This window comes from Ictidomys tridecemlineatus, chromosome 15, assembly GCF_052094955.1.
Source record: "Ictidomys tridecemlineatus isolate mIctTri1 chromosome 15, mIctTri1.hap1, whole genome shotgun sequence".
NCBI lineage: Eukaryota > Metazoa > Chordata > Mammalia > Rodentia > Sciuridae > Ictidomys > Ictidomys tridecemlineatus.
The window spans coordinates 44,043,904-44,057,536 of record NC_135491.1 but is presented as its reverse complement, the minus strand read 5'-3'; the positions used below and the strand labels follow the sequence as shown (position 1 = coordinate 44,057,536).

Sequence of the window (13,633 nt, the reverse complement as noted above, 5' to 3'; positions counted from 1 at the left end):
GACCCAGGATGGGATTTACTATTTACTGAGAGGATGCCTTTGGCTCTCAAAAATCCTGTCAAACTGCTTGTTTTTGTTGTTGACTTTTAAAAGGAGAAAACTTTAGAAATTGAACAACTTGCTCTACACACCATATCTGAGATTTAAAATCTAAAAGATTCATCAAGAATATTACTTCTTGTCAGGTATGGGGGCACATGTCTGTAATCCCATTGATTCGGAAGGCTGAGTCAGAAGGAGCACAAGTTTGAGGCTAGCCTTAGCAAATTAGTAAGTTATCTCAAAATTAAAAATAGAAAGGGCTGCAGATGTAGCTTATTGGTAAAGCACCCCTGGGTTAAATCCCTAGTACCAAAAAAAAAAAAAAAAAAAAAAAAAAGAAGAAGAAGAAGAAGAAAAAGATGTTACTTCTCATTGGGTGTAGTGGCACACACCTATAGTCCCAGCTACTTGGGAGGCTGAGGCTGGAGGATCACTTGAGCACACAAGTTTTGAGACCACCCTGGGCAACATAGCACTAATTCATCTCAAAAAAAGAAAAAGAAAAAGAGAGAGAGAGGGGGGGGGAGGGAGGGGCGGGGGTGTAGTGTGGGGTGGAGGGAAGAAAAGAAAAAGAATATTACGTCTTACTGTGCCTTCTAAGTACACAGGCAAAGCAAAAAGTTCTTCAAACACAGAATTTTTCCTTTGCCTTCACTTTCTGTTTTCTAAGAAACAACTTCTCTTATTTTAAGAGCTTTAAATACCTTTACTTATAAACCATTAAAGTATTAATAAAAACATTATCTTCTTTTTTAAGTTTCCTTCAAACCACAGAAATCATTTCTGTGACTGATCTTCAGTAGTTTATTCTGTAGTTTTGGAACCAGAATATTTTCTTTTAACCTGGAAGAACTAAATATTATGACTAAGAAGGCCCATTGGCCATACTCCGGATTAATCACACCGTCTGGCGCATAATGTTGTTTACTCCATCTCCACAAGTGCTGACACAACAAGCTGCAGTACAACCCTGTGCACTGCCAGTTAGGCCTCCCTAACACGGCTTAGAAGAAAATTGAGACAGACCATGCATTGTCTGGGTCATAGAAGAATGCAAACATTTCATAGTTCATTTGTTTATGGATGCTTCTTCCTAAATAATTCAGTGTTTTATTTCAAAAGTTATTATTCAGGATTGGGGTTGTGGCTCAGTTGTAGAGCACTTGCCTCGCATGCGTGAGGCACTGGGTTCGATCTTCAGCACCATACTAAAATAAATAAAAATAAAATAAAGATATTGTGTCCATCTACAACTAAAAAAAGATTTTTTTAAAAGTTGCTATACATCTGGAAATCAAAAACCTTTAATGAGTCACTGCACATGCAGTTCTTGTGGATAGATCCGCCATTTTGCTCTGAGACACCCCTTGGAGAGCCCGCCATTTCTTCCTTCGAGGGTGGAGAGAGGAATTTTGTGGTCATAGAATAAAAGGAGGTTATCCATAATTGACTTGAAGCAGCAAACAGTGAAACACTGAGCTCTTCAGCTCCACCTTTCTTGCTCCAAGAATTGGAAAACCAAAAGGTTTTGATGTTTCGTGTGAACCCAAATTAGAAACTAAGATGAACATCATCAAAGGAGGTCTGGTGAAGTTTTCAGCAAATTCTAATTCATCCTGTATGGAGCTTTTAAAGAAAATTTCTGAGCGGCTGGGGTTGGTGATAGGCAAAGTGCAGGTTTACCAGGAAACTGGCCAAGAAACAAAGAGTACAGATTCAGGAGTATGAGGGGAAAGATGTCATCTTTGAGTCATCCAGACTGAAACAGTAGAAGATGAGGAAAAGGCTCCATCATCTCTAAATTATTGGCTTCCAACATGTACAAAGCTGGTGTAACCCGCCTCATTACTATGGATTTATACCAGAAAGAAATTCAAGGTTTCTTTAATATTCCAATGGATAATTTAAGATCATCTCTCTTCCTAGTACAGTATATTCAGGAAGAGGTGAGCCAGTTTGAACTTTTTTAATTTTAATATTCTGGTGAAGGTATAGTTCCATTTCTTTGAGCCTTCCCTAAATAATTAAAATTGAATGTATCCTGACCTAAAAAAAATAATAATTAAAATTTGAATATCAAGAAGAAGAGCGGAGGAGGAGGAGGAGGGGGAAGGGGAGGTGGAGGGGGAGGAAAGCTTTAACTTACTCCAAAGCAGGTTGTAATATTATTTCTTTCTTTTGATTTTTTTCAAGCTACCCAGTTATGTTTAATTTTTTTCAATTGCTTCAGAAATTGAGAATTAAAATTGCTTGCAAGTCAGTTCAAAAGCACTTAAATGGCCTGATATGTCAGGATCGTTAATGGCCCTATGCCAGTGTACCATTTTGTGGGGAAAAGGAAGGAGTAAACTTGTTCATTGTAGAAAATCAAAGCAATTAAGACAATCTTTTTGTTTTTTTTGAAAGAACGATTTTCTTTTCTTTTAATGCGAGCATATTATGCAAATTGGTGTTTGTTTGCTGGGGATCCAGTTCAGACCCAGCACATTCTAGGCAAGAGCTCTGAGTTACATCCCCAGACCTTTATATTTCTCTGAGGTAGGGTCTCACTAAACTTGTGATAAGTTTGGGGCTGGCCTCAAACTTGTGATTCTTCTGCTTCAGTGTCCTAGGTAGTTGGGATTGCAGGTATGTACCCACCAAGCCCAAATAGTTAACTCCTTCAACTCCTTTGTTGTCCTCACTTCACAAATTGAAATAAAATACATTTGGAAAACAACTTCTAAATGGGAAGCAACAACTCAGAGGCCAATAAGTTGAACAGATTCCTAAGTTCCAAGATGTGAGAACAGTAGAATTTGAAGAATTGTATGGATCTGCTTCTTAAAACAGTCTGTGAAACAAGTGCTTATGCTTGAAAATGGTGTTTTCAAAGAAATAAACATTTGGGCAACCAAGCTGAAGTGATATTTATTCACTGAAGCATAGTGTAAATACAGCTGGGAACCGACAGATGCCTCAAGTAAGTCAACAACCTCACACATTTCCACTACTTTCCCCATGCTAAAGCCTATCCAGATACTCAGATTTTTGCCCAATTGAACAAACACTTTGCTTGGAGAAAATGGATTTTGCCAATCTTTAGTCTGAAGACCCCTGTCAGCCAGCCCCACTTAATGCATTCGGCCAGGATTTATGAAGAACATTCTGGGTTCCAGGCATTATTCATATGGGCTTTAAGAAAAACAAGGGATGATACAATAAAGATATAATGTGAGCCATGTACGTAAGTGTCACATAATTTTTTTTTAAGTGATAAGGTCTCATATGTCACTTATGCAGACTTGGAATTCCTAGACTCAAGAGATCTTCCTGACTCATCCTTCTAAGAAGCTGGGATTATAGGCATGCATCACTGTACCCAGTTTCATGTGTTATTTAAAATTTTCTAATAACCATATTTTAAAAAGTAAAAAGACACAGGAGAAATTTTACTAATTTATTTTCATTAGGTATATATGACAGCAGATGCATTTTGATTCATTGTGCACAATTGCAGCACAATTTTTTCATTTCTCTGGTTGTACATGATGTAGCATCCCACCATGTGTGCAGTCATACATGTACCTAGGGTAATGATGTCCATCTCATTCTAGTATCTTTCCTGCCCCGATACCTCCTCCCCACCCCCTCCCTTCCCTTTGCCCCATCAAAGTTTCTCCATTTTTCCCATGCCCCCCCCCCATTATGGATTGGCATCAACTTATCAGAGAGAACATTCAGCCTTTGGTTTTTTGGAATTGGCTTACTTCACTTAACAGGATATTCCCCAACTCCATCCATTTACCTGCAAATGCCATAATTTTATTCTCTTTTAATTCTGAGTAATATTTCATTATGTATATACACCACAGTTTCTTTATCCATTCATCTATTGAAGAGCATCTAGGTTGCTTCCACAGTTTAGCAATTGTGAATTGAGCTGCTATAAACATTCATGTGGCTGTGTCACTATAGTATGCTGATTTTAAGTCCTTTGGGCACAAACTAAGGAATGGAATAGCTGGGTCAAATGGTGGTTCCATTCCAAGTTTTCCAAGGAATCTCCATAGTGCTTTCCAGATTGGTTGCACCAATTTGCAGTCCCACCAGCAATGTATAAGTGTGCCTTTCCCCCCACATCCTCACCAACATTTATTGTTGTCCGTATTCTTGATAACTGCCATTCTGACTGGTGTGATATATTATCTTTACAATACTTTTGATTTGCATTTATCTAATTACTAGAGATGTTGAATATTTTTTTCATATATTTGTTGATTGAATGTATGTCTCCTTTTGAGAAGTATGTGTTCAGCTCCTTAGCCCATTTGTTGATTGGGCTGTTTGGTTTTTTTGGTGTTAAGTTTTTTGAGTTCTTTATATATCCTGGAGGTTAGTGCTCTATCTAATATGTGTGTGGCAAAAATTTGCTCCCAAAATGTAGACACTCTCTTTACCTCATTGATTGTTTCTTTTGCTGAGAAGAAGCTTTTTAGTTTGAGTTCATCCCATTTGTTAATTCTTGATTTTATTTCTTGCACTTTAGGAGTCTTGTTAAGGAAATCAGGGCCTAATCCAACATGATGAAGATTTGGGCCTACTTTTTTCTCTAATTCCTAGGTCCTTGATCCATTGTGAGTTGAGTTTTGTGCATAATAATGAATGTGAATGGAAATTAATGATGTTAAATTTAATCCAAGCCAGGCGCAGGGGCACAGCCTATAACTCCAACATCTCAGGAGGCTGAGGCAGGAGGATTATGAGTTCAAAACCAGCCTTAGCAACTTTGTGAGGCTCTAAGTAACTCAGCAAGACCTTGTCTCTAAATAAAATATAAAAAAGTTCTGGGGATGTGGCTCAGTGGTTAATTGCCTCTGGATTCAATCCCCAGTACCCCCTGCAAAAATATTTAACCCAATATTTTCAAAATATTATTTCAACATGTAATTAGTATTTAACATTGAGCTATTTTACACTCTGTTTTTGCACTGTTTTCAAAATCTAATGTCACTATCATCCAAATTAACGAGCAAATTACAACTCCCAACAGAGAACCTGTGGAATGTAATCCTTCGAATCACCTCTTTAAAAGCCCTCTGACCCTGCTGATGGGCAGAATAATAGCCTCTGGGACAGGAGTCCCCTGTGTTTTTCCTTTGCTAGCAAAGCAATAAAACTTCATTTTCTGTTTTCTCCAAAAAAATATATATATAATATGTGTTTTTTTATACAATACATCTCAGATTCAGACTACAATAGTTAAAGGGAGTTAATAGCCACATGTGACCAGTTGCTACTATACCGCACAGAATATATCTGAAATGTTCTTAACTGTTAGTGCTCTTCACTGCAGAGTCCTTCAGATGTAGCCCCTGACAATAGAAATAGGACTTTGCCTCCTGCTAACTGAAGTTTCCATGCATTCAACAAGTGGCATATTTTATTCAGGATTATCTGTAATATGGTAGGCCTTGTTGAAAGGAACATAGAATGAGCCCATAAGCAGATTCTGGAGGACAGGTGCCTTGGCTCACACTACAGCCCTACTCTACACCCCCAGTCCATACCCTCACGTCCCCTTTTTATTTCCCTTTCTCCACTCTATCTGCCACCACTACCCCATACTTCTATCTTGTAACTTTGCTTCCAAAAGTTTCACTCAAAGAATATTATTGTCTTGATTCTGATTATAACACTGTGTATTGAGTAACAACCATACTCAAAACTCTGGAGATATAGGAGTATCCCATATAACCACACAATGTCAGGTAGAGATAAAAGACTGAAGAACAGAACAGTGAAATATTGTGCTAAGTGAAAGAAGCCAAATATTATTTTCATTCTATCTATATAAAATAGACACAAAGGACCCATGTTGTGTGATTGTATTTATATAAAATATGCAGAATAGGCAAATTATATTAGCAGAAAGTAAATTAGTGGTGCTTAGGGCTGAAGTTCAGCCATAGGGAAGGTTGGGTGAAGAGTATGGGCAATGACTGTTAAGGGTACAGGTTTTTGAGGGGGATATTGTAACAGATTGTGGTGATGGTTGCACAACTCTGAGAATATATTAAATATTTAGAATATACTAAAACCAATAAACTAGTGGAGTATAGTAGTGCACGGCCACACAGGAGGCTGAAACAGGAGGATCACAAGTTCAAAGCTAGCCTCAGCAAATTAGGAGGCCCTAAGCAACTTAGTGAGACCCTGCCTCAAAAAATAAAAAGGGCTGGGGATGTGGCTTTAGTGTTAAGCGCCCCTGGTTTAAATCCATAGTACCAAAAAACAACAACAAAACAATAAATGGCACACTTTAAATAAGTATGTTTTATACTCTGTGAAATAAAGTTGTAAAAAAAAAGATCATTGGCTGCTGCTTTGATATTAGATTGAGAATCTGTAAACTATAGCCTATAGACCAAATCCAGCACACACCATTTTTGTACAGCCCATGAGCTAAGAATGATTTTTACATTTTCACATGGTTGGAAAAACTCAAAAGAAAAATACTATTTTGTGTCATGTAAAAATTATGTAAAATTTAAATTTCAGTGTCTGTTGATAGAGTTTTATTAGAATATAGCCATACTCATGTTTATGTATTGTCTGTGGCTACTCTTGAGCTACAACAACATGGAGTTGAGTATTTGAGTTGACAGACCATATAGCTAGTGAAGCCTAAAATATTTAGTACCTGGTCTATCATAGGAAAAAAATGTGTTAACCCCCTATAGTGGCAAAGGAGGAAGCAGGAAGACCAGTTGAGTTTCCTAAGTATCCAGATAAAAAAAATAATGATAGTTTGGGGCTGGGATTGTGGCTCAGGTGGGAGAGCGCTTGCCTACCATGTGCAAGGCCCTGGGTTCGATCCTCAGCATCACATAAAAATAAACAAAAGTATTGTGTCCAACCACAATTAAAAAATAAATATATAAAAAATTATGATGGTTTGGTCTAATGTGGTAATAGTGGAGTTAGATGCAAATTATGGATATGTCTTTTTTTAAAACAAGGTGTTATTTTTTAATACCTTTATTTTTTGTTTATTTATTTATTTATTATATGGTGCTGGGGATTGAACTCAGTGCCTCATGTATACTAGGCAAGCATCCTACCACTGAGCCACAACTCTAGCCCCGGGATATGTCTTGATTTTAAAACTCACAAAGTTTGCTAATGAATGAGATTTATGATATGAGAGAATGGTCAGCTCTTTTGTTTCTGTCCTGAGCAACCAGGTGAATGGTAGAGTCTGAGGAATATGCAGGGTTAGGGGGAAAATAAGAAAATTAGGATTTGAATATGTTAAGTTTGGGAATCACTGAAAAAGCAATGTATTTCCATGTGGAAATAGTGAGGAGTCACTGTATGTACACATCTGGAATTTATGGAAACAATTGGGTCTAAAGATATAAATTTGGAGTCATCAATGATATGTAAATCTATGAATGTGAAGGTTTTGGAATGTTGTCTGTTGTCTATAGGGAAAATATAAAGTAGTCATTGCAGTTCTATGTTAACATTGCAGGCTTCCCAGTATATTCTGTATAATTTGGGAAGTCCTTTTTGCCTAAATATAAACTATTCTCAGCCTTTCACATGCCATCAGTCTCATCTCATTGGTAGTCAAGGCTGCTACTGCAATGTCACACACAAGAATTCAAGGTTCATTGCAGAATATTAGTTTCCTTTTATTGGCCCCTTAAATCCCACTGAAGACATAGTATGTTGACAATACATCCCACTTATGTTTCTTTTATTCTTTTTTTTTTTTTTTTTTTGCTGTTGGGGATTGAACCCAGGGCCTTGCACATACTGAGCACATCCTCTACCACTGAGCTACACTCCTAGCCTTATGTTTTCATTTTCACACTTTCTGGGAACTTCTGTGGTGTCTTTTTGTTGTTGTTGTTGTTGTTTGTGGTGCTGGGGATTGACTCAGGGTCTTGTGCATGCAAGATAAGTACTCTACCAACTGAGCTATATTCCTAGCTCCACTTTCTGGAAACTTCTAATTTTTAACTTTAAATTGTTCCACTTGTAGACAATCTCCTACCAGCAAGCAACCCAAATATGCCTGAATTTCTTGTGCTCAAGGGAGCCAGGGAGTTTTTATATTGCTCACACAAATGATACTTTTAATAGACCAGTGACATTCTCATATTTCCTATCATTCGTGTTGTGAGGACAGATGACTACTGTAATTTTGGAAAGGAAGGATATTATTACATAAACAGCAGATATTCATTCCAGCAGTCTATGGTATGGGTAAGTGGACAATTCAAGTGTAAACCCCTGGACATGACATCAGTGTCCTCACAGATGTTCCCATCTGCTTGTCCTGGTTCGTATCCTAACACATACACACGTATGTGCATTTATGACCACACACACACATGTGCATGTACACCACAATCTGTACTTCACAATCTGAAGTTCAGCTCATCCCTAAGCAGTCCACATGCTTACTTCCTATACCTTTTCACTTTCTGTTTGCTTTTTCCTAGAATGCTTCCTAGAAATCTTAAAGATTTGACCTAAATGTGACCCATAGGAAGCCTTGCCTGACATTTCCAGGCAGTTTTTGTCTTTTTGTTCTTGGAAAAAAGTCAGTTCCCCTGTTATATCAGTCTTAATTTTGTTGGGATCGTGGATTCATTGTCTTTTTCCATGGATGGACTACATTCTTTTCATGTTTGCATTCCTAGCATCTTTCACAGTACCTAGTATTTGGAAGTGTTTACTAGCATCTGCTGAGAGATGAAGAAGGCTGAACCTATCTCTGCAGACTGAGAGACTGCAACGAGCACTAGAGGAGCAGATTTGACTTGCTTAGAGTTGTGTCTTACTTGGCTTCCTTGGCTGATAGCAGCTGTTCTTTGCGCATCCTGTTGCTTTACCAACCCTGCTTCCTTTGAGCTGATACTCTTGTCTTTATAAGGCAGCTAGGGATTTGCAAGCCACTTAAGCTCCTTTACCATCACGTTCCTTCTAGCATCCCACATCAGAGCATAAGGCATTTCCAAGAACTACTGCTGCTTTGGAAAGCCTCTGTTAAGTCTCAAGGCTCTGCCAGCAGGATGCATTTGTCAGCCCTCTTTTGGCAAAATACACACCCCCCCTGCGCCATCAGTTTTTTGTTGCTTCTGATTGGCATATTTTTTCACTATTTAGGCCAAAGGCAACATCAATCATCCTTCTGCTAGCAATTAGCCATCTGAATTCAGGTCTGTATTTCCCTCCAATAACTTTCCAGGTCATAACATATGAAGAGTAAAATTCCTAGAAGTAACATTTAGGTAGCTGAAAGTGCATTTAAAGTCAGCCCACAGACCAGCAGTGATATGCTCTGTGGCAACTTCAGTCAGCAAAGCCAAAGGGCAGCTAGAAACTCAGACTTTCTGGAGTGTTCTTCATTGATTCTTTCAACAAAAAATACATTGAGACACCATAGGCACTGCTCTGGGTGATGTGAATACAGTAGAGAACAAAACAGTCATTGAAACCTTGGGAAAGTTAAATATGTTAGAGGAGACTTGCAAATCACAAATAAGCAGGTGAGGAGCGAGGGAATGCTTTCTGTCGTTTCTCACAGCACCCAAATGACTTCCTGTGAGTAGAGGACTTATATATCTGAAATCAGAGCAAGGATTGGCTGAGAGCATCCAGGAAACAGCCTTGTTAAGGGTTCTGAGCCTCCAACAATACTGACACCTTGGATCCAACATGCATCATGACCACACTGATAGTGATTGCAATCTTTATTAATTTATTTGCTTTATTTATTCTCTTTTTAAGTTTTGTTGCACATTCCTTTCTTGGATAAAATGGCGTTGCTCCCACTTACACTAGTGAAACTAGCAGAAAATGGAAATGTCAATTATATAAAATAGATCATTTTTCCCTCAACTAGCACATCTCCTCTCAAGCCTATTGGACTGTTATTACTGACCAACCTCAGAGCATACACATGGTACTACACACATCTCCAAATAGGGAATCCTGGGCCATCTTCAAACAGATTATTGTCCTGAACAGAGATTTCCTTTTCCTCCACCTGGCCCCTCCCCATGTGGTCAATTTAGAGTTGTTCAAAGACATTACTGTTTTCCCTCTGAGATGGTGTCTTGAGGTTTGAACCTGAAGGTAAAGTAAGTGGCAGTTTCAAATTCCTGTGATGTGGTCTGTTTAGCATGGGGTTGGGGTGATGCCTCTTCTAGGACCTTCCTACTTTTACTCTTTTCTCTACTTCACATATCGTCTATCTGTCCACCACCAGTCAGACCCAAGTGGAGCCCTTTCTTCCTGCTGTTCTCTTTCCCTGTTGTCCTTTATCTCTTCATATTCTTCAGAGTCTTCTTTCTGGCTTCCAGATTGGAATTGCTGTCTTCACTTCTCTCTGAATTCTGTGGACTCTACCCATTATAATCCTGTGCTGGCTTTTCCTATGGTTTTAGATACTTGGGATCTTAGTTTTATGAGTACAGTCTACCTCCCTGCCAGCTTTTTTTGGGGGAGGGCTCCCCTGTGTCTGTCTAGAGAACTCAGCCTCAGGCCCTTCCCTTTCATGAATTCTTTCATGTATCACAACATTAAAGACACTTTGTACATGCTAGGTTCTAGACTAGAAGGTGGGATGCATCACCCAGTCCCTCCCCAAGGTACCTCTGGATAGGGAGAAGGTCTGGCCTGAATCTAACCCAGACACCTGAAAAAAAAAAAAGCTTGCAGGTGTCTGGCAACAAAGGCAGAGGATAACCTCCTCTGGCTGGAGGAGGTACCAGGCTCTCCAAGCAGAGAAATGGAAAGAGGAATTTTCTGGTAGAGGGATTAACATTCATAAATCTTAGGAGGAATCAAAGAGCATGAAGTATTTTTGGAGTTTGGTGGAATTTGATGTCACTGATTATGCAGTGAAAACAGAAATAATGTGGGAGATGAGACTAAAAAGGTTATTTGGAATCCAAATACCAAGAGGAAGAAAATTAATATATTATTTCCTTTAATCCTTACAATAGTACCTTCCAGATTTGACTATCTCTACTTTGCAAGTCAGGAACTTGAAGCTTGGGGAGATTGGGTGACAGTGGTAGATAGATGGTTAAGAACAGTGGTTGACAGGGCTGGAGATGTAACTTAGGGATAATGCTTGCCTAGCCAGACAGAGAGAGAGAGACAGAGAGGGGAAGGGAGCAAGATGGAAGGGAGGAAGGAAGGAAAGGGGGAAGGAAGGAAGAAAACAGTGTTATTTGGGCTCTTTCAAGTGTGGAGAGGGCCTGGGGACCAAAAGACTAAGATGAGGGGAAAACGGAGAAGGAGAAAAATGGAGTCATAGGACTTGCTAACTGACTGGATGGTGTCAAGAAACCTTCTTTAAATGGTTTTTCTTAACCAAGGGACAAATCAGATCCCCTCAGCCAGCTTCCAGAGACCTCTGCTCTTGTTTGAAATCCCCTCAGCAAGCTTTCAGGGCTCTCTGGTTCTTATTTACTGCTTTCAATTAATCTTCTTCATTGCTTCAATCTCTGTGCACCTCAACAATGCCACATTCAAGGCACAGACACAAGTAGCTGGGTGTACATCTCTACCCACCAACCCCCCGCCCTGCCTTGTCCCTCCTAGGTACAGTCACCATTTTCCTTTTTGTCTCAGTTCTCAAATTCTGCCAAGTTGTCATCCTTCATTTTAACTCAGTATTCTTGCTGACCCATGGATGCAGAATCTCTTCTGGCCTTCCTAGCATCTGTGAGACTTTTTTTTTCAGTGGTGGGAACCAAACCCGACCTCTCACATGTTAGGCAACTGCTATAGTACCAACTGAGATACATCCCCCGTATCCATAATTCCTCTTGGCTGGAGGCCAACTACTCACTCATAACAGAAACCCCTATCTTCCCAATTTCCCTCCTCAGGATAGCTGACAAATTGACACAGAAGCTAAAGCAGTGTGCAGTCCCAGGCCTGAGGGACCAGAAAGCTGGTATCCCCTTCTAATGCCGTAAAAAGAATTTCTAGGGTTCCTGGAGGTCCAGAAACTTCAAACTCATGCTAGAGCTTATCTCAGCATATGTAAATTGTTGGCCTTCATGTCTTTCTTTATCCAAGCTGACAGCTCTTTGAGTCCAATCACGATATCTGACCTGGCCCTGGCAATGCACAATGAATATTTTTCAAATAGATGAGTGACAGCCTCCCAGTGTTCCATGCATGTGCTGTGTGTCCTCTATAGCTGAATGTCCCAGGAAAACACTTCCCACAACTCCACCATTTCCCAGGTCTCCCACAAATAATCCAGTTATCAAAATGCAGAAGATTCTCCCACTTTGGTCCATTTCTTCTTGCAGACCTTAAGCACTTATGTAAAGCCGGTTTATTGCTGTGGCCACCAGGGGGCTCTTCTCAACATACAGGATTTCCAAGAGCAACCTCACAAGGGCTTCCCATCTGTATAGCTAGGAATTAGAAGCAAGTTCCTTTGTTAATATTGAATCTGAGGCAATGTGCCCATTTCTTAGAGGATAAAGTTGGTCATGGTGCCTTTAAAGGGTCACCTATCCCAGGGCTGGGGTTGTAGCTTAGTAGAGCGCTTGCCTAAGACATGTGAGGCACTGGGTTCAATCCTCAGCACCATATAAAAATAAATAAATAGAGGGTTTTTTTTTTAAAAAAGGCCACCCTGCTTCTAAAATTTTATTAGGAAAATACTATTTTTTTCTAGAGTAGGGTCAGAAAAAAAATCAGCTTGATATTATGATAAAATCTACTTCCTACAGGATTATTAAGGAGGAACAGGTCCCTCCCTGGGTTAATGCAGCATGAAGACTCTCAGCCTACCTTCTCCCCTGGGCTTTAGCCCTGCCTAGTTGTAGTACTCTACTCCAGCCTCATCCACCCCTGGTCACTGACTCCTTTAAGCCAAGCTGCTCTAGATTTGGGAGGCCTCTTGGGCAAGCCTCAAAGCCTTTGACCTCAACTATCTCATCAGTAAAACACTACATCTGTCTCACAGAGTTGTATCAGGGTAAATGAGCAAATGTGTGAGAGAGTGACTTGAAAAATGAGGAACCCTGTGACATTACACCTTGGCCTCATTACTTAGCTCACCTCCCAGAATTAGGATAAACACCATGACCAAATCACAAAGAGAACAGATTGGAAAGGTTTTTCAACTATCAAAGAAAAATTATAGCAAAAGAAATCAAATTTTAAATGTTTAAATATAAATTAACTCCCTAGATTTTACAAGATAAATTACCATTATACAATATAAAATTATAAGACCAAAAAATTGTTTCAAGAATGAGAAGAGATAGATTTTCTGTCGCACTGTGTGATGCCCCACTCTGCCTTGAGATTCTGCAAAATCCCACCAACAAGAAGCCTCTCACCAGATAGCCTCACAATCTTGAACTTCCCAGCTTTCAGAACTATGAGCCAAATAAACCTTATTTATTTATTTATTTATTTAGGTAACAGGTATTAACCCAGGGGTGCTTAACCACTGAGCCACATCCCTAGCCTTTTTTTTATTTTTTATTTTGAGATAAGGTCTCACTAAGCTGCTGAGGCTGGCCTTGAATTTTGCAATCCTCCTGCCTCAGCC

General features: G+C 39.4%; 1 protein-coding gene across 1 annotated transcript in view; it reads left to right on the top strand.

Moving 5' to 3' along the window:
- Kctd19 (potassium channel tetramerization domain containing 19) overlaps nucleotides 1-13,633 on the top strand; it is a 30,374-nt gene that overhangs the window by 3,062 nt on the left and 13,679 nt on the right. The window lies entirely within an intron of this gene.